The sequence below is a fragment of the Ostrinia nubilalis genome, chromosome 14 (assembly GCF_963855985.1).
Source record: "Ostrinia nubilalis chromosome 14, ilOstNubi1.1, whole genome shotgun sequence".
In the NCBI taxonomy this organism is placed as follows: Eukaryota; Metazoa; Arthropoda; class Insecta; order Lepidoptera; family Crambidae; genus Ostrinia; species Ostrinia nubilalis.
Window position 1 is genome coordinate 12,030,495 of NC_087101.1, and position 21,995 is coordinate 12,052,489.

Sequence of the window (21,995 nt, forward strand, 5' to 3'; positions counted from 1 at the left end):
GATAAAGAACATACATTCAAAAATCTGAAAGAGAAAGTAATATGCACATAGGTACTTGATTTTGGAAAAGAAAAACATTAAACTTTCCAAGTTCGATTGCATGACGAAAAATTTTATAAAAAAAAATAAAACCGACTCCAAAAAACCTACACTAAAAAGTAGAAAAATAATTACTAATTACCTACTTATTTATTAGGACGAATTATTAATATTTATGTAGGTATACCATGATTGATACTTCTGGAGTCGGTGCCAAGATTAAGAAACATGTAAAGTTTGCCTGCACCGACTCCAAAAGTATCAATCATGGTATACCTACATAAATATTAATAATTCGTCCTAATAAATAAGTAGGTAATTAGTAATTATTTTTCTACTTTTTAGTGTAGGTTTTTTGGAGTCGGTTTTATTTTTTTTTATAAAATTTTACTTATTTCTTGCTTTTTAGTTAACTAATTATTACCTTGATGTTACCACTGAAGGTAGGCAGTACATTGAGACCATAGTCTTAATGTCTAGTGTAAAATAATATTCCCTACAAAATACAGGTTACCATATAGGAAACCTAAAAAGACCTTAAACCGTCAGCCCACCTTAAAAACATGAAAGAATACAACTGTTGGTCTATTTGTACTTATAATATTTAAAGAATTATCCTACAACTCCTAAGCATTAAGGAGTTGTACCTACCATGACCAGTTTTTCTTCAAATTCGCATGAAACCACCCTTTTGATATACCTATTAACCAAAAAAATAATCGTTCAAATTGGTTCATAATCGGCGGAGATATTGTGTATAAAAAAGTTCATCCCCAATTTTCCACCCTTGGGGGTGAAATATTTTCTTCAAATTCGCATGAAACCACCCTTTTGATAATACCTATTCAACAAAAAAATAATCGTTTAAATTGGTTTATAATCGGCGGAGATATTGCGTATAAAAAAGTTCATCCCCAATTTTCCACCCTTGGGGGTTGTTTTTTTTATTATTAAATTTAAATGGGACCACCCTTGAGGTATTACCTATACGTTGAAAAAAGATTTGTTCAAATCGGTTCATAATTGGCGGAGTTATCGCGTAACAAACATAGAAAAAAAAAAAAAAAACATACGGGTCGAATTGAGAACCTCCTCCTTTTTTTGAAGTCGGTTGAAAATCTATTTCATTTATTTACAAACCACTTTCATCTCACACTTCGATAGTGATTGAAAGTAGAACAACAATAATAAGTTAATGGACGACCAAAGGCCCAGTTCACACTAGTCCACTATCTCCACACAATAGTCGGTTCTCGGACAATTTTAGCCGACAAATGAGTGAACGAACCCTGACAAAAGATAACCCTGGTTCTGGCCACACTTTACAATCGCCGCTGCTCCTCAAAATTGATTCATCTCCCTATCAGAATAGTGTCCAAGTTCTAATTCCTCATCGGTTATCAAACGAAGAATCTCGTTTCAAAGAATCCGATATTTACTTGGAAGACAGATAAAAGCGTCCATTCTAAGGATTTATACAATGGTTGCTTGAAAACCGCAAAAGAAAGCTGGAGATATTGAAATCTCCGAGCTGTCTCTAGAATAGAGCTAATATTTTTAAGAGACGAGCCAACTCGGGTCCATAGAGTAGCAAATCCAATTTTAAACTCGGGCTAAAGAAAACTTATTTTCTGTGGCAATGAGGGCTATTGAGAATAGTATTGAAAAGTTTTTAAAGTTCGCTCTCATCGACAGAGCGAGGATTTATTTTAAATGATTAGATTAGATATAAAGTCTCATTCAAATGTTTCGGGGAGCGAGTTGAATGACCTATTTTAACCTTAACCTATCATGAGTCAAGTAGCGAAAGATTTAATAAACTAAAATGTCGTAATAAATTCCGTAAATACCAAAAAATTACAATACGGACGAAACTTCGTTTACTTAAAATTAAAAACTTTAAATCAAGGTAACCAAAACTTAGCGCAGATGAATTCTTGGACATACTCTTACAATTTTCAATATCAAGTAGTAAAAATACTTTCATATGTTGTTCGAAAATAATTTTAAAGACTTATTGAAAAGCGTCGAGCCAAAATAATTCATCCATGTTCCAAAAAGGTTCTCTAAAAGAACCCATTAGCGACACTCGACTAAGTCCTGACAAAAGATTCGCAGCTGAATGAAATTCACAGCACATTCGGAATGTGTCGCCTTTATAAAATATAATATGCGATCATTTCTTTATATCTCTCTAAAGGACACGGTGAGAACTATAAAGAACTTAAAAGAAGAATAAAACTATAAATGACAACAAAGTTACATGTTTAAAAAAGTTGAGACATTTTAAATTGGCATGAATAGTCGTTTTAAGGCCAAAATAGAATACATTGTCCTCACGCGGGCAAAGCTGAGGGCAAAAGTACGACAATATCCCTTCACGAATATTTTTGATCAACGCCAAAACAAATCATACCAAAACGCGAGTCAAAATATGTGGAAACAGCCGCGTGGATACATCAAAAAATAGTAAACACTCGTCCAAACCACTCCACGCTAGAAGGGGGTAGAATAAACAGATGTGACATACATTCAAACGATAACCGCGGGTAAACCCGCACGATATTCGATAACTTATGTATTGCTATTTGAGAGCGTTTGGGTCGAAATTCATTTGGAGGGATTCCCTTTCTGGTATCTCCAGTGGAATTCAAATCAAAAGGGTGAATAGTGTTTCCGAGTTCATGTAGATGATTCGGATGATGAGGTTACCTACTTTGGTTTTAAGATACAAAAAGGATTAAAAACTGAAAAAAGAGCATGAAATCAGGAACGTTTAATTTTTAGCTCACTAGCCACACAGAGGTTTAAGTAGAAAATGTGGGATAAAAAAAAATATCCCAACCAAACATGCATCTCTAGAGCAAGTTAGGTAAGAATCCTTTGTGAACTCACAATCGGTATTAAATTGCTCTCCCAAATAGAAAATTCGGTTTTTTCATACACACAAAACTTAGAACTTCTCCCAAAATTGTCAATACTATTCATAAGCAATTCACAAAGGAATCAAATCGAAATAATCTTCGCTTTTCATAACCTTACAATCTGCAGTAAAATGGACTTTCAGGAGTGGTGTTTCAGGTGATTTTGGCATAAACTTCCTCTTTCAGTTGAAGAGTTCTCTCAGGGCCTCAGAGCCCGCTGAAGGAGCACATAGGACTCGAGGCGTATGTACCGAAAAATCGAGATATAATGGCAATAAAAGATATAAAGCATTTCAATCCCGCACTCCTGAGAGGTTAATCGAATGGATGAGAGGATTCGATGATGTGCAAACATATTTTATATTTCGATTTCAGGTGAACATACAAATTTATAAATCCTTCCATTTTTTAGATGAGTGGTTCGGTTGAGATTTTCGAATACTTTTGATATTAATAATATGGTTTAGCATGGGTATTCGTTGTTAGAAGTTGGATGGGTTATGAAAACGCGGTTTTTTATGGAGTGCTTCGGAAGGTAGCTATCGTACCTAAAAGCTAGTCTCTATGCTATTAAAATATTAAGCTTTGTATTGGTCAGTGTTTTCTCTATATGTTAAATTATTATAGATTTCTGTTAATAAGAAAGTATATTATAAGTATCAGTGATCTGGAAAGTTTGCTTAGGTTTGGTAATATTTGTATGATGAAAGAAGAATCTCCTGCCTACTTCGAACAAAACAAATGCCAGCCGCTGGCACGTGCAATTTTAACCCGTACCTCCTCGTGTATCCTCAAGACAACAATAAAACTCACATCGCTTCACAACTTCCTTACTTCAACGGTCCACGACAAAGGCTTTATCAATCAAAGGGCCGAATAAAAAGGCCGGCTAAATAAATAAACTAATGTAGCCTTGAGGGAGCACCTCGTAGTAAATGTTCCCGACTAAAACAATTGGTCCACCTGAGGCCCGCTGGACACAGAGGACAGCCCTAATAAATGCGGGTATGTAGCACAGGGGGAGATATAATATTTATTTATTTATAATTTAATGCCAAAATTTTAACACTAGGCGAACTTAATGCCATAAGGCATTCTCATCCAGTTTACCTTCGGGTTATGCAGAAAAAATAGTTATTAGTTAAATATGGCTTATAAATATCACGCAAATTGTTCAAAGGTAAAGTTCGTAAGTGAGTTTGTTTGTAGAAATGTAATCTCCAGAATTGAACTGATTTTAAAAATTGTAAATTCACCAGAGAAAGTATTCTTGTAAAAAATTACCCACCACATCTCCGTATCAATTACTAATTTGCCTGTCAATGTGCAAAGTTTTAGCCTATGCAAGTAGAATTACTTAAATAATAATCTGCATTTTCTTCCAGAAGCTTCCCGATCCCGCAACCCCAACTATCATCAGTCCATAGAGTCGGCCTACACTGCATCTTTAACTTCGAGATCCCTGCCCATCAAGAATGTTTCTACCCCAAAATTAAATATCACATTATCAAAAATCTGACAAAGTGAAAGAGAAAGTATTACCAACTTACAAAATTTTTCAATATAAAATGAAACAAAAACAAGATAAAAAGTACTTTTAAAGTTTAAGAATATTTTTAGCTTAGCACTTATGTAGGTCACAAGCCTACAACAGCTCGTTTATCTCACTAAACTGAAACGAATTTAGTGAATAGGCCCCGGATGGTCATTTTTCAGCGAAGTATCACATTCGATACAAACCGATAGCAGGAGTGGAGACTAAAGTTTTTACGATGGACAAACAACATTTGTGACTTCATGGAGTTTATGTTTTTAGGGTTCCGTGTAAGATCCCTCGGATTCGGTTACATACTTCGGCGTAAGAGAACCTACCTACAAAGATATTTATTTGCGTTGTTAATTCATTGTATGTTGGAGTTCAAGAGACAATTTGAGAAAACTTTCTAGATAAGTTCCAGATAAAAATAATTTTCCGGCAAATTAAATACAATGAAAACCATAATATAAAATGATTATAAAAGCCATAATATAAATGCTATTGTGTACGAAAAGTATTAGAAAAGGTAAGGTAATCCGTGACATTTCCTCAACCTTGGAAAATTTTACAGCCAAAGGACTGTAGCAACTACAGAATGAAATAATTTCGTTCAAACGAATAAAAGTCTCGCGAAGACGCCGAGTCAGTCAACCCAGACAATGAGGATCATTTCGATTTTTAGCTGTGAATGCAGATTTATAGGGCTAAGAAATCCTTAATACACAGTCCAAAAATTTTTGTTCTACGACAAAAATTGTCGAAGTTATGACCAAATTACTAAAAAAGTTCACTGACCGCCCGGCGCGGGGACGATGACGTCATTATATCCGATCCGAACGCTGCCGGCGTACTGCGTGGATAGAAAATATTTTTTCTAGCCAAACTATCAGTTTTAGAGAAAAACTTATAATGACATTTATTCATCAGAATAAAGTAAGCTATCGATAGGTAATTTTTAAAAATAGAAATTGTAAAAAATAACGCAAAAAATCCATACGCTCATACGATTCAATGGAACGCAGAGACGCGATTGGAGTCTCCGCGGTGGTATATTTGGCGATTTATTCAAATAAAGTGTTCATATTAAGTGTTGTTAGAGTCATAATATCTGCTTCCAAGTAAAATATAAAAATGTATAAGTATTAATTTATTTACTTCTCTAACAATAAGGTATAGCTGAGGCAGATACACTCTGCCTAGGCTACAAGACATTGCTATGAAGATCATTTCGATGTACTTACGCAATACCTACCTGTTATTTAGTTTTTCTGAGTTAAACCTACGTACCTACCTATCTATTCGCCTTTCCCATGGACGGGCCAGCTGCTGCAGGAAAGGACAGCTGATCCCTCCTGGAAATCTATTTAATCTTAGCCTAGAAGCTGGGTATGACTCCCCCGCCCCCCTCCTCTCCCCAGGTCATAAGCTGGGCATGACTTCTTCCTCGGCCAGAAGTTGGGTATGATTTACCCCCCCCCCCAGGCCCGAAACTGGGTATGACGACCCCCCCCCCCTCCCCCCAGGCCAGAAGCTGGGTAAGGCTAGCCCCTCCCCCCAGCCCATAAGCATAAGCTGGGTATGACTCCCCTCGGCCAGAAGCTGGGTATTACATACCCCCCCCAGGCCAGAAACTGGGTATGACTTGACCCCCCCCCTCCCCCCAGGCCAGAAGCTGGGTAAGGCTAGCCCCTCCCCCCAGCCCATAGAAACTAGTTATGACTTGACCCCCCCCCTCCCCCAGGCCAGAAGCTGGGTAAGGCTAGCCCCTTCCCCCAGTCCATAAGCATAAGCTAGGTATGACTCCCCCTCGGCCAGAAGCTGGGTATGACTTACCCCCCCCCCCCCCCGGCCAGAAACTGGGTATAACTTGCCTCTCCCCCCCCTCCCACCAAGGCCAGAAGCTGGGTAAGGCTTGCCCCTCCCCCCAGGCTATAAGCTGGGTATGACTTATCCCCCCCCCCAGGCCAGAAACTGGGTATTAGGATCATATTATGTACCTATTATTATGTTCAATACAAACAATCATTAAGTTACACTCACCCCAACCGCGTCTCCGCATTGCATCGAATCCTATGAAAATGTGGTTTTTGGACATATCGATACTTATTTTTCACAATTTTTATTTTTAAAAAATACTGGTCGATAGGTTACTTTATTTTGATGAATAAATGTTATTAAAAGTTTTTTTCTAAAACTGATAGTTTAGCTGGAAAAAAAAAAATTCCATCCCAATAGTACGCCGGCTGCGCTCGATTCGGATATAGTGACGTCACGCGGCCCTGCGTACGTTGACTTTTAGCGGCAAAAACGGTCTATGTTTATTACTTAATATCTTCGTAAGTAATGGTCCGATTTGGATAATTCAAAAAGATATATCTTTCTTATGTCTTAAAGATTAACGTAGATACTAGTTTTATTGACTTTTCTACACTAGTACTGATCCTCATTAGTGTACTATCCATGATTCTTTTTAAAATAAGAATCCGTCTGCCCCTGAGAAAGGTAGCTTTCATTGTAGCTAGGGTAAGGGTTACCGAAAAAAATAATATTTAATCTCAATCGGTGATATTATCATATGAACCCCTTGCCTTCAAGATGAAACATTTACCAGTCATGCAGCGATCTGTCTAATACATGATACAAAGGGAAATGTGAGTATACAAACAAAGCTATGCTGTATCAGACCTGATACGTCGAACCTTAAGAGTAGGCGCACACCGTTGATTTTTAGTTGGATGATAGTTGTGCCCGATTTCAAATTGTATGAAGAATCGGCCAAATCGAATCGGCTTAGTGTGCGCACTCCCATACATGCTCATACTGATCAACAGCCCGACTAAACTATCGGCCGACGAAAAATCAACGGTGTGCGCCTACTCTAACAGGTAACTCTAGGTGACAGACACTCTTCGGGACTGAACTCTACAGAATTAGTGAACTAACCTTTCTTACACCCATACTTGAAAAGAAGAATTGTATTCAGAGTCAGACCCATTATGTATTGTAGAGCTTCTATTTTCGTTGCATAGCTTTTTCTCTTCCTCGCCAGTTGCGTTCGAATAAGCTATTTATGGTAAAGTTAGTGCTAAGTTTATGCAAAACGCTCCTCACAATTACGTAATACCCCAACCCCACAAACGCCGCTACAATAACTCATAGCGTGCGCAACCCTGGCCTAGGGGACCCAGACGTGCTGATTTTATTTAAATACTGGAAAAACCGGGTTTTCAAAAACAAGACTTCAACAAGAGCTTAAATAGGCCCTTATTATAAAAAATGCTCAAAGCTGGATTAAAAATTAGATGTGTCTGCCTGTCCTATGATTGGTCTAAATATTGAAATTAAACCAACCAAAAGCCTCAGTTTATTGAGAAATAAAGAAACCAAAAAACCTACCAAGATTGATTCATCATCATTCAATAATAAGAATAAATCAAACAAGACTTGCCATCCTGCTCCAAATTAAAAAATAACATCCCATCCACTTTGACCGCAGACCTTGAAAAAAAAACCTGTAAGATCAATACTACGGAACCCTAAAAATGGAGTAAAAATACCCTCTTAATAGACGGCCATTTAGCTGCAAACCAATTTAGTTTGCACAGGCTTATTAATGTTAGTTTTTAATTTGCATCGTTGATTTTAGGGAAGCCGGCATAGAAAAAATCGAAAGCTTCCTGAAGAAAGCTTCTCGTGGTTAAAAATACAGTTGCCTAAATTGTTCACTATAATATACGAAATACGAAATACAAAATTTTCATGTATCTTGTGTGTACTTTAAAATAACACTACAAAAAATCATACAAATTGGTAACCAATTCATTTTTCTTTTGTAAAAATTTTATCGTCGGCATATTTTGTTAAATAAAGGAAATTATTTGAAACTTTCATGCTTCATTTCCTGCAGTACACTGGCAATTGCATTAAACATCAGTAAAAACATTTTCACACGTTCCTAAAAATATAATTTGATTCACTTTTAACACGAACCGTTGTAACCGGCAGTTACAGTCCTCGTGACCGTTTAATTCGTCTTTTCAGAGGTCGTAACTCCAACTTAATCAACATTGCATCCAGCGGCTATAAACATTTTGCAGCTGAAATAACCGCCCTGAACACGGAACTAGGGACGTACGGACTTATCGACGCCGTGACGTTATGACTGAATATACCTACTACAATTTATTTTTCAACCGTATCTGAATTATGCAAGAATGATTTTTAATTTACTTTCGAAAATAGTGCCTATATTCTATCTTTGTTCTGGTTCTGACTACATCACAAATCAATGTGAGACCGCCTAAATTGGGTTATTGTCGATTTGCCACAAAGTCGGTTCGTCACGAAAAGTGTAAATTCATCGCACTTAATATTAATTTATAGCATAAATAAATATTTCCACTATTTTTTTTTCGATTTTGAGTGGCATGCATCATATCATAGTGCACATCACATAGTCCATAGTGCATTAAAGAGTATAATGATATCGATAAAAATTAATGTAACGTTTATCATTTTATTCTGTACCTCTAGTACGAAAAACTTTCGAGTTCAAGACGAGGACGAATTTTTGTACGTTTCGAGTTCGAACTCGAAACGTTCATTCTTGTTTTATTAAGGATCGTACTCGTTAGCTTAACTTTCTAATTTCTTTCGTCGGCACGCAAGCCAAGAAGCTTCTTTCGACGAGTCATAGAGTATTTTACAAGATTTTTTTTATTTAACATGGAATGGTGTGTTCCGTCCGAAACATGCTGCGTTATTTTAAGATGTTGTTATTAAATTTTAAAAAATAAGTTACAAAGATGAATAATGCTCATAACGCCTCATTAATTGTTTATACGTTTTTGTGTTATTGTTTGTTTAATATGTAAGTATTTAAAACCATTATTATTTATTACCAATCAATATTTATATTGTTGGGTAAACAAATTTCGGAACATCTTTCGTCTTGTTAATGTAGCTGGCAAGCAAAGCGGCGTTATGAATAAATTTAAGTTGCTATAGAAACAATGTTCTGTTGATTGTCACTTGTGTCATAGAAAATAAAAAGAGCTATCCATTGTGTATTCCTACTGTTGTAATAAATTAATTTCGTGGACAAATCTATCTTCTATTTTTCTACTGTAAAATCACACTCAGCCACACGCTCACACACGTCTGACATTGAAAAGACAGGGATTTTTCTTGTTTTGACGTATTTTCTAACCTCTTAGAATGTTATTAGAAGTCGTAATAAAATAATTTGAATATAAAGCTATGTTTTAAAGTAAATAAAGACCTTTTAACGATGTTAACATGATGAGACATCGGTAAGTAAATTAAATTAGCAAGTGAAAAGATTTTTTAGTTAAATCATGTAGTTAAATATGTATATTGTAATTCTATCTTGTTTTAGATTTTATGGAATGGAGGAGAAGATTTAACAGCTAGAAATTAACAAAAATCCTGCAAGAGCATCGAGATCTCGCTTTTGGCGAGTGGAAGTCCAAAGGCAAAGTGCAGCGGTTTGCAGTTCTTAGCCTCACTTTTTTGGACCTAACAAGACAGGAAAAGAATAGTCAAAGGTATGTTGATTGCAATAATTGAATCTTTATTATTTAAGTAGGTACTTACCTATTCATTCTCTAGACAAACTGAAATGTTATGCCCTTTCATATTGATTGTTAGGATGGCAAGTTAAATTAGTATTTAATTAACATTACTTTTTCTTTTACAGAGGAAACTCGAGTAGCCAGATGATAATATATGAAACCATGAGCAGCCAGCCATTGAAACTCTCAGCAATTTGAATAACAATTTTGATTGATTACCAATCATGTATCATACCTATTAATAGAAAATTAAAACTGTTAGGTACCTATGTTTTAATTGAAATTCAAAATATTGTTTAATGTTTTATAAGTATTTATTAAATAAATTGTTACACATATATTTTGTTTTAATCCCATTAATGTCTATTTGCCCGCAAGTGTTGATGGTATTTCTTAAGTGTGCCTAGGAACCTTAGTCCTATTACTTATTCTGTGCCGGAGCTGGATCTTTGTAAGGTTTGGGTAGGGTAGGTACCTGTAATGATTAATAAATGTTGATGAGTAGAATACTATAACATTAATTTTATAGTTATTAGTTTAGGTAAATAAGTTTATTAAGATCTAAAACTTTCTGGCTAAAACACTTACGAGCAAAGGTATGGAATCACCCTGTTGTGTTTTGTTCTGTATGATCTTAAGAACTGAATGCATATTATGACATTTGTATAAAATAGTTCATGGATAAATCTTATGTAGGCATGAGTACCTACCTACTTCTCCGAGTATGTTGGGGGTATTGAGAGCATTGGTTAAGTAATTCCAAATGCTTCTTCATACCATCAGTGCCTTGGTATGAACTGGATGCATCTTAATGCATAGCACATAATATAACCTGTAATAATTATTATCTATCAAATGACAAAGAAATCATGTGGTATGTAGAGTAGACAGAATGTATGAATAAATTATGTACTTGCCTTGTGTTCCAAGGACACTCTTTTTGTTGCCATAAGACTATCTTTCCGGCAATTTGTCACATAAGTAGGTATCTTACAGGGCAGATATGTACCATCCTAGACTGCATCCCTCTTAACATCATGTGCGATTGTGGTCAAATACCTGCCTTGTTATGCATAAAAAAAAAAATCTACTAAAATGCAGGTTTATTGACTTTGAGGCGGTATCGCTGCAACAACCACAACATCAGGATTTAAGTTTTTCCTTATTATGTTGCCCTATTAGATATGAAATAAACAAACATTAGGAAAAATGTCCACAAAATATATTTTTTTACTCACTGTTGGGATGCTTCCTAATCTCTTAACTTAAAGCATCTAAACAATCTAAATGATGCCAAACAAGGAAATAAATTCGCCGACCACATAATCTCCACATGTAAGCCTCAAAAACACGTAAAATTTATATCAACGTAATCTTCTCACAACAAAATTGACAGTGACACAACATTCGATGATTTCAACGACAACGAAACGACCGTTGATTGTCAAAATTAGGTTCGTACTACGTTATTTCATACAAAATCCATCTTTCGTCACGCCTAGTATTTGAACTCGATACGAAAGAAAATCGAAAGTTAGGTGTTTTTTTCTTTTTATGACCTATAGGGGGCGCTGTTTAATTTTTCATACAAAATTTTTCGATGGCACTTTGAATACGCAAACGAAACGAACTCGAAAGTTTTTCGTACTAGAGGTACTGACATCCTTACTGAACACGGAACCCCGGAAGTCGTGCGCGAATGCATTCGCACGAAAAACGTTTAGCAAGATAAACGCGACGTTGCGCGCAAAACAGGACAGATGGCGCTATACCGCCGGAAAATAAATCGCCAAATCTGTACATTTTTAACTCCAAAACGTAGTCTCTAAATCCTGCAGCAATTTATTTGCTTTGTAAAAACCTTAAACCTTTTACGAGAGCGATTCGGTAAGTAGGTAGGTAAATACCAATCATAATATTGAACGAGGGTAAATAAGATTTTGGCCGTAAGCCATCGTTGACCTACCAAGCGGAAGACATCAAAACCGACCAAAAGAAATAACATAGAAAACTCTCATTTTATGACCATGAAAGAGCTTCAGTAGCTTTAATACTGTTATGAATATTAATAGCTCAGCTTCGTCATAAGACGATATTTCCCTCAGCAATATAGATCGCGTCTCGACGTAAGCGTCTAGTGAAAATAGACCAGAAAATAAAGCATTTTATATAAAAGAGCAACGAGGAAACCCCATGAGGCATGTTTAATTAAATCAAGCCGCGATTGAAACCTCGCACCGCCGTGAGAAATCTAATATTTCATCCTTTTTCTTGTTTGTCTATTAAGATTGCTCCGTGGTACGAATGGTAGATGAGAAAACTTCTAGATTGTACTGAGAAATACTGGGAAACTCATTTTAAAAAATGCTAACGTCACAAAAGTATTACAGTCGAAAACTCCTTTCAACATTCAGCTGGGAACAAAAGTGGAAACCTAAAATATAATATTAGCTTTACACAAAGAACACGTAGGACCTTGAGGTGCCACCTACAAGCTTGTAAAATATAATTTATCGTTTGTCTAATTAGCTATTAGGAGGTCCCTTTTCCTGAGATCGCAATTAATTTACAATTATGTACGAAGGGCTGCACAAAGCCTTATTAAATAAAATGTTCAAAGACTGCCTCCCCATTAATTTAGGGCAATTTCTTTATTTCTTGGCCGAATCTTTGATTACGGCGACTGTAAGTTGGTAATTTTATGGAATCCATTAGAATAATTTTACTTTTATCGATTCACAGCGATGATATCTTTCAAAACATGTTCGCAGAATGTCGTTTTGGTAAAACTATCATGAATTTCATAAACATTAAAGCCCACAGATTCCTTCCGACACTGAGGAAGCTTGTTTAAGTTTAATATAGTGCTCCATAATTCACGTATCTGCCGCATCGATCTGCCGAAGTGAATATAAAATGTTCAATCATGATCTCGGAGATCAACTCCCATCCCTCACCCACGAGCGACTTCATCCCCGGCATTTGAATTTTTAATAAAGACTTACGTGCGACGCTACCGCCTTTTTTGGGCCAAATATCCATCAAATATGCACTTAACAAGGCCCTTCAAAGGCAAAATGTACTGCGTGATAATGAAGTCACCTTAATCAACATTTTTGAGCCGCACCCAAGCTTACAGCAGACAAACATTTGCATGAAATATTTTTTATACATGCAGCATAATACAAACCTGTCATTTATATTTCCAACGACACAGGATATTACGAAACAAAAGACTTTAAAGTCTTTGTAACTCGTCTTACTTGATTAATTCTTCGGCGGAAAGTTTTCTCAGCTTCTGTAATCTATTAGCTCAGTTAAATAACAACCGTCGCCCCACGTTGGGCGCCAAAGACTCGGAGTCCGCGAGTGACTGTGCTCCGTTGTAGTCCGCTCTAGAACTTTAATCACCGCGTAATTAAACTCGAGTAGCTGAACGTGACCACCCCCGGCTCGCCCCGCATGCATCAGGCGATATCTCAACGGGCGGTAGAAAGATAAAATATATGGTTGTAATTTCTTTACACTATCTCCTTTAAATAACAACAGCGCGCACTAAGAGCAACGATACAACTTAATCTTAAAATAAGAGCCTCGCTTTATGAAGCAATTATTCTGTGTAAAACGTTTCTGAGATTCTGAAGATGACTGTTATAGTATAGCAAAGTTATTATTCAAACAAATTATTAAAACAATAATGATAATACAACAAACGCGCTAGTATGTTTAATTTAAAGTGCGCTCAAAATTGAGATGGTCGTAATAAAATCAAACATGTATTTTGCATTGCACGAACGTTATTCGTGAAATATATGAAGATAGTTGAAGCCGGTAATTTTACGCATTATATATCCCGTCCCGGGGCGAAGATGTGGGCATTCGTCATCTGACTTCGGAGATCTACGGACGCGCCTGTGTTACCCTGTTTTGAAAGGATGGATAAACTTGTATCCGCTTACAGATTTATTTACACGAACATTTCTTATTCTACTGGTTTATTCATGAGGTTAGGACATATGTATTAATATTCTATAAAAAAAAGGTAGGCCAAGGGAATACTAAAAAAAAATACATAAACATTTTAAGCCCCACGTTGGGCGCCAATTCAGACTAGTATACGGGCGCTAAAACGTTCAGCGAACTCACATACGAATATGTGACTTGCATAAAGAATCCACTTTTGTTCCCTGTTTAACAGAATCGGTTTAATTAAAAACGTGACTCTACAGAATGTATGTAGGTCAGGCACTATTTTTATAAGTCGGCCCATTACATACACGGGTACAAATCACCCGTTTTGTATAAAGGAAAATAAGCATTATTTTGTGGGGAACCACGAAAAACAAGGTGTTGAGTAACATCAAATCGACACGTAACATGAAAGGAGGAGTATTCTTTGAGGAATGTAATCAGAGAGTTCTCTCCCTTTATTCTGAACTCGGAAACTATTTGAATTTTAACCCCATACGAGCACGTCTTCATAGCGGCGCTGCGCGAGCGTGACAGCGGACAATGATACATATTTATCTAACAATATTTATGGCTGTCCTGAAAAAGCACCGCGATTTTCTTGTCTCCTTTCATATTTAAAGTTTGGATGTTTTATGGGGGACAGATTGCCGAACGACGCACGGAATCGATAACAGAACCATTTTCGTGGAGATGTTTATGTGAAATGGTATTCGTTTCGTTGAAAACACATAATCGGCATTAGAGCGAAGTCTTTATTCGCATTTTATTTATGATGGATAGTATAAAATATTCAGTTTTAAAAGTAATGGAAGCTAGACAGGTTCGAATAGAAGGCAAATAAAATGTTATTGAAAGAAGAGTCGTCAAGAAATTGTTTTCGAAAGTGCGAAACGCGCTTGGTGACATAACGCAATACCTACTTCTTCCATTTCCATGTATCTTGCTTGATTCACGAGATTGTCATATAGAATCCTAAAAATCCTCCCAAACTGTGCCTATTTCACTCCGGAGCATAAGTTCCTGAAGGTTTTTATCTGTAGGCCGTCCTGAGCCGACATAACATACAAATTTGTCCGACCACGAGATATTATCAAACTGGATCCGTCCTCGGTTCGATCAAGCGACCCGTTTATCAAAAAATGGAAAAGGTTATGTGGGGTGAAATTGGCGTGAGGGTGAACTTTTGTTTTGGGGAAACTTGAGTGTGAATGTCAATCAGGTTCGAGTCATTAAGCTTGATGTATGTAAAGGACAGTCACATTAGGAATTATCGATGAGCTATTTGAAAAGTAATATATAGTTATTAACATTGTATCTCAAACTAAAATATAATAACTTGAAAAAATCGAACTCCCTAAGGTGGAAATACTAACTAATACTGTAAGTTAGAGGCCTATGTTCAGCAGTGGACGTCCTGTGGCTGAAATGATGATTATGATGATGACTGTAAGTTAATTAAAAAAATGCTGAATAGAAAACATTAGGCGACATTTACTTTTGGGTTGACAGAACCATGTTTCAATACTCAATACTTTATTGCATCCATACATGTTATACATGTTATACAGCACCTTCAAGTAGGTATCCAGTAAAAATTATGTCTCAAAAATTCAACCCCAAAATCTCCCACGTCATATTCACAAGCCATTTTCGCAGACCTACATATTAATAAATAAACAGAGCGTTTTTATTCGCCTTAAGCCGGCTGACACACTGAGGGCTGGGAGCAGGTGGACAGCTGGAGGGCCGATGAATTACCTCGACAGATGTGGGCCGACACATCGCCCGGTTTTTAATGGCGGCCGCGGTGACCAAGTAGGCGACGAGAAAAGACGTGACTTACGATATTTTTGCAAAATGGATTAACTTAAGAAACTAATAAAAAAAAAAGGAAAAAAACTTATAAGATGGAGACAAAAATGATTGATAAAAAAAAACTCTGTAGACCGTTGTGTGTAACTATTAGGTGTGAGGTTTTTTGATTCTTTTAATGTTTTGGTAACTCTGTAACAAATTCATATTATTATTATAAATGTTAGTAAAATAAGGTTGTTCTTTTCACTGCCTTTTGGGTAATTATTATCAGCTAATTAAATTATTTTAAAGGCCATCGGCATTATTTTACGCGTTTTTTTTATCCCAAATATATTAAATACTTAGTGTCCGACCGAATATGGATTTTCAGCCGAAAACGGAAACGAAAACGAAGCTTCGGCTGCAGTCTCATTTTCGGCCGAAAACGAAAACGAAAATGACCTTCAACTCTCAAATTTCAATCTGAAATTATGTAAAAACTTTGAAAACCGTTAATGTTTTGACCAAAAACATAATGATGTTTGACAGTTGTTTTTGATAAGGATTGATTAAAGAAAACCGGCATTAAAACACAAAAAATTGAATTATGAATTCTTAGTAGAATATTATTTCCGGTGTATATTGAAATATTGGGAAGTGAGGAAGAAATAAAGGGTGTCCAGTGGGAATTTTTCAACTTCAAAAATGATTCATACAAATAAATTAATGATTTTTTATTATTTATTACTAATGAAAACTGGAGTTTAACAATGCGGATTTATTTTTTTAGAGGCAATGTCTTTTAAATGATGCCCGTTTTACTATAGGCACTCTCACAGCCGGACCCTTACATTCGCAACTATGCGAGAGCAAATCGCGCTAATAATTTTCCTGCAACTTTACGGCGGATATTTTCTTACAGAACCTGAATTATTTAAGGATTGTTTTGCTGTAAACTTTTGACTTGAGATATCCCCACAAGAAAAAGTCGCATGGTGTGAGATCTGATGACCGAGGCGGCTAGAAAAAATAGTCCTCAGTGTCTCCATCGAGGTACTCTCCGTGTGTGGTGAGACACCTTCTTGCTGTGAAGCAATACACATCGACCAGTGACTCATGGCGTATTTCAAATCCGCATTAGACTCTATTTTGAAACAATTAAACTTAATGAAAACTCTTTGGTTTTATTTGTATTCAATTTTGAACTTGGAAAATTTTCGCTGGACACCCTTTACAATGTAACCTCACTTCAATGTTCAAGCCTATGTTTCTTTTTTTTGCCCCTTTGACTGTTTTTTACGAGATTGTAATAATATATAGAATCCATTATTGGCTGTAAGAACAAAAATACCTGTTTGTATTATTATTATAAAGAGCTGTGGTTTTCTGAATAAAGAAAAATAAAATAAATAAAATAAATAAAACTTCAAAAGAGTGTGACAATACCGCGTCCGTTCAAGTCTGATTGGAACCATGAGTGCATCAGATTCACTCCCGAAGATATCGGAACGATAAACGTCACCATCTTATTCACGTATTTCTGATATTCGGTTTGGCCGAAGCTTCGGCTGGTTTTTGGCCGAAAACGAAAATATGGCCGAATGTCCATTTTTTGGCCGAAAATGGCCGAAAACGAATATTCGGTCGGTCACTAATCATGGTCACCGCGCTCATCCAACTTTTATGGAAGTGCGGAAAGGTGTCATACGTGTGAGCGAATAAGCAATACATTAGCGGGAATGGGATCATCACCTGGGTGAGAAAGAAAGGGCAAGTGATTAATCTCTAATGGCCACAAACTCAGTGATGGAGGCGAATTTTTAAGGCATAATTAACTTTTGTACAAACAAACCACAGTAACAAACAAAAGGACGACATCACATTAAGTAAAAAATTGTGATGTTTAATGATATGAAGTTTCCGAACAAAAATTTTATAATTACCTTCCTGTAACCTCAGGTTACACACTTGGGAATCTGGGTGTTATTATTTTAAACTAGCTTTTGCCCGCGGTTTCACCCGCGTGAAATTTAGTTTGTCACAGATCGTCAGTATTCGTCAGCCTATATGTTATTCTGGGTTATCTACACTAATATTATAAAGAGGAAAACTTTGTTTGTTTGTAAACAATAATACTGTAAAGTTTCATGAAAATTCGTTCAGTAGTTTTTGCGTGAAAGAGTAACAAACATCCACACAAACTTTCGCATTTATAATATTAGTAGGATTACAATATTTTGATTGAATTGGTCTTGTGTAATACAATATCTACACACAATATAACATCAGGTGAAATAATTTATCATATAGGTACCTACCTCACTAGAGGAAGGAAGAAAGGGGGAAGATTTAATTTTCTAAACCTCAAGAGAAATGGAAAAAATTGCAGTTTTTTACTTATATCTAAACACCCTTCCAGATAACGTTCAATGTTTGAAATTATCGTATTAGGTGTGCCTAATGACACACTTAAATGCAGTTAATCTGAATCTAGTAGAGTTTTATTAGGGGACGCGTCACTCAGGGCACATTAACTTGAGTTATTTACGAAAACAAGTGTCGTTATGAAAATTGTAGGAGGATCGGGGGTCGAATAGGGGTCCGGGGACGTATCGGTAATTGTGCCGGGAGTTTAACTTGAGAATATTTCGAATAGCCAATGTCGTATAAAAATATCCTTGGCATTATTTGGAAGGCTAAGGCACATTTTTTTTTTAGATATTTTTGTGAATTGCGTAAGAAGTATCTGTGGGCGTATTGTATTGTGAATTCGAGACGTCTTTCTCAAGAAGTCTGACGCCTACAGACAGATATTTTTATGAAATGTTATAGCTATTGTGCCTGGATTTTGATTAAAATTTTACTTAGAACGTAGTATTTTACAATGAAACAGCTCAAACAGCCCACGCAATTACAAAAGTAGAATAGGTATAATATGTTCCAGGCCTTCCATATTGAAATATTGTTAAGATCACACATACCTAATTCAGTTTCTGTTTTGAAACTATTTTCATCATATTTTGCGCACAATCCAAATGTATTGGCGCGGACTATTACACCGTATTTTGTAGCATTAGCAAATATTAGTGTGTATTTATAGTTATATACCTACTTACTTCATTTATAATACTTGTCCAAAACAACATCATCATCTGTCTCTCCCAGAATACGAATTCACTTGCCCGTATCGATGTCTGCCATAATTCCTGGAGAAGCCACATCTAAATCACAGATATGACACATTCCCTCCGCGACCGCCATGCTTCAAAACCACCGGTATGATTATTGCCCACCAGCCCTAAATCTCAAGATAATGCTTACCAGCGACGTGGGAGGGCCATCAGAATCCCTTCCTATGTTTAAAATAAAAATTTAACCCTAAAACCAGTTTCATTTTATGAACGTTCTTTATGTCCGCCGGTATCGTAGATGCATTTATTTCTGCTTTTAACATTGTTATAACCTCCTAACACAATTTCGTACTTTCTTTCAACGACCCCGTTTATATCAGGTCCTCGGATGTTCGCCATTAAACTTCGGGTTTGTTTTAATATTGAAAGAGCTTTACGTCTATAAAGTTTCAGGAAGAATCTGTAAACTCTGTGAAATGGTGAAACATTTCTCAAATACCAATAGAAATCGTTAAGTCCATATTTCAGCGGCGAAATAGAATAACCGCAAAATACATGCCTTTAACAGCCCGCTGAGAAAAATGCTTGAAATTTCGTAGGAAAAGGAATGTTGGACGTGAATCGCAGATGTAAATTAAATCTGGACCGTGGTCAGAATCTCGGCGCCTCAGACCGCTGGGAATCCAACTTGGCTCACTTTTTATTCCGCACAAATTGCAGTTGCCTGAAACTCTTTTAACCCTCAACTGGTATCATGCGCGTTATGTTTCCTGTATTCCTAAAATTCTAATTATGTATACCTCCTTCCTTCCTTCGAAGTCAAACTTTAAATTGCGAATATTTGTGACAGCAAAATGTTGAAAAAGTTTCCTAATCTCTAATAACTCTCGTAAATGGACAAGCAGGTATTAGAAAATGTAATGAAACTTTCGACTAAGTATTACATTATAGGACCTACCTAGGAACACATTCAAAATATCGGATAACATGTTTTTAAAGTTACATTAATGAGTTTCAATAACACGACTGTAAAAGATAAAGATCTAAAACGAATATTTTGATTGGGGCCGCGCGGGCCCAATAAAGTTTATTTAGCAGTGAAGGGTTAATACCACTTTTAGAGAGCGAATATTTGCTGCAGAGGCGACAATGCATCATATTTCAGCAGTCATAAAGAACTAGAATGCTCACAGCGACGACAACAACACAATGTATCGCTCCCCAGACAACGCTGAAGGAATTGCAACTCGCCACAATGGTACATCAAGTTTGTTTTCAATCTTTAGACGAAGTAAAACAAGAATCGTACGTCTTGTGAGGGAAGCGCACGTTGTTGATGCATGTATAGGTACTTTAGAGCTTTTACCTTTTGTTGTTCCAGATATTGAAGTTGAGACATCGTGTAACCCACTTTTAATAAGTAATAGCATGCATTGTGTATTGGATGTTTGTTTGGCAGCTATAATACTAATAAAAGTTCCTAGAAAGCAACATTATTTCGTAACAAGATCGAAATTATCCTCCGGGCCATTGTTCTCTGAAGAAACTACCATTCAGCAAAGGATACAAATACAATAAAAATATTGCAAACGCGGAACATGAATTCCATAAATCCAATAAATCACAGAACTATTACGCCAATTACGCAACGGTCAGCGGTCCCTTAATCCGTATGGTCGGGCCCAAGTTAGAAAAAGGGCTCAGGAGGGACCGAACTTATACTCAGCCTCTGCCATGATTCAAATTGATTTATGCCTACCGATAAGCAGATCGAGAACTTTGGAAGTTACGCGGCCGTTTTCGGAAGGCCGGATCCCACGAAGCAAGCAGGAAAAACTATTGTTTCACTCTTCACAGTCGAGTAGCGAATGCTATTGTAATAAGTTATTGGTGGATGGATTTGAGGCTGTAAGTTTGCGCACGGCTGCCCTGATTCCCGAGATATTGATCTTTGCTGGTCGGCCGCGCTCGGTGGCAGGCGGGCATGGGCTCAGGCACAACTATTGAACTTAATTAGCTATCGACGAGTTTCACAGGCATTTATCGATGAAATAGACCTAACACTATTACTGATAATCGGGCAGAACTAATTTCGAGAGCGGCCGATAGCAATACGCATAGTCATTTGCTTTGTTATTCTACAATATCACTTGCTTTAATTTTTTACCTCACGAACTAAGAATATGCAATAAATCGACTCAAAATTTAACAACTTACAAGTTAGTTTCTCAGCAAACAGGAAGGTGGAATACTACCGCAGTGTTAATGACTACGCCACAGAAATGTATTAACGTTCCTTTCCTCCACCGCAAAGCAGGTACTAAAACGATGCAAATGTGTTTGTATAGCTCTTTTAATAACAATAGCACGAGGAATAAAAGTAATAACGGTAGAGTATTCGTCAAAATGTGCCATTCCGCCACAAATGCGTCCCCATCCATCATAGGTAATCGGAAACGATCATTGCAAAAATGAGTATAATTTACTGTGAGCTTCGCATTTTACAGTCGTTCCAAATTGCTGCCATTACATTCTACATGACACTGTGGTGCACCATAACGACTGGCCATTCTGCCGCGCGATATTTTGGTATTCGATGGTCGAGCAGTAATGAGCAGCTACACTACCCGCCTTGTTTTCTTTATTGGAGGGCCAAGGAATAATTTCTCATCGCGTCGCCGCTTTTTAATGGGGGACGGGGGACACTTCATCACGCTCCCGATCACAATTCTCTCCATCACTCGGTATTGCTTCTCAGAAAAGGGTCTGAGCACCGCGAAACTCACACCCATGGCTTTGCCCTTCAACAAATCTTCCTTCAACATCGGGTTTTCAAACAAACGTGTCTTTATGTACTTCAACAAGTTGTCTATGTCCATATTGGACAGTTTCAGGAGTGCGGCGATGGCGATTTTGTCGTGATCTTCGGAATCTTTGAGTTCTACCTCCAGTTTAATGTCTTCTTCTTTGGATGGATAGATAATTTCTTGAAGCTGGAATCTGT

At 36.8% G+C, this 21,995-nt stretch overlaps 1 protein-coding gene and 1 long non-coding RNA gene across 2 annotated transcripts in view; both read right to left on the bottom strand.

The window, feature by feature from the left end:
* Window positions 1–21,995, bottom strand: part of LOC135078176 (uncharacterized protein CG43867-like) — a 409,623-nt gene that overhangs the window by 383,906 nt on the left and 3,722 nt on the right. The gene's annotated exons all lie outside the window — the stretch shown is intronic.
* On the bottom strand, window positions 10,432–11,744 carry LOC135077895 (uncharacterized). The gene is made up of 3 exons (XR_010258542.1): window positions 11,333–11,744; window positions 10,805–11,157; window positions 10,432–10,569 (listed from the first exon to the last, which is right to left on the bottom strand). It is a non-coding gene; the product is annotated as an uncharacterized LOC135077895 (long non-coding RNA).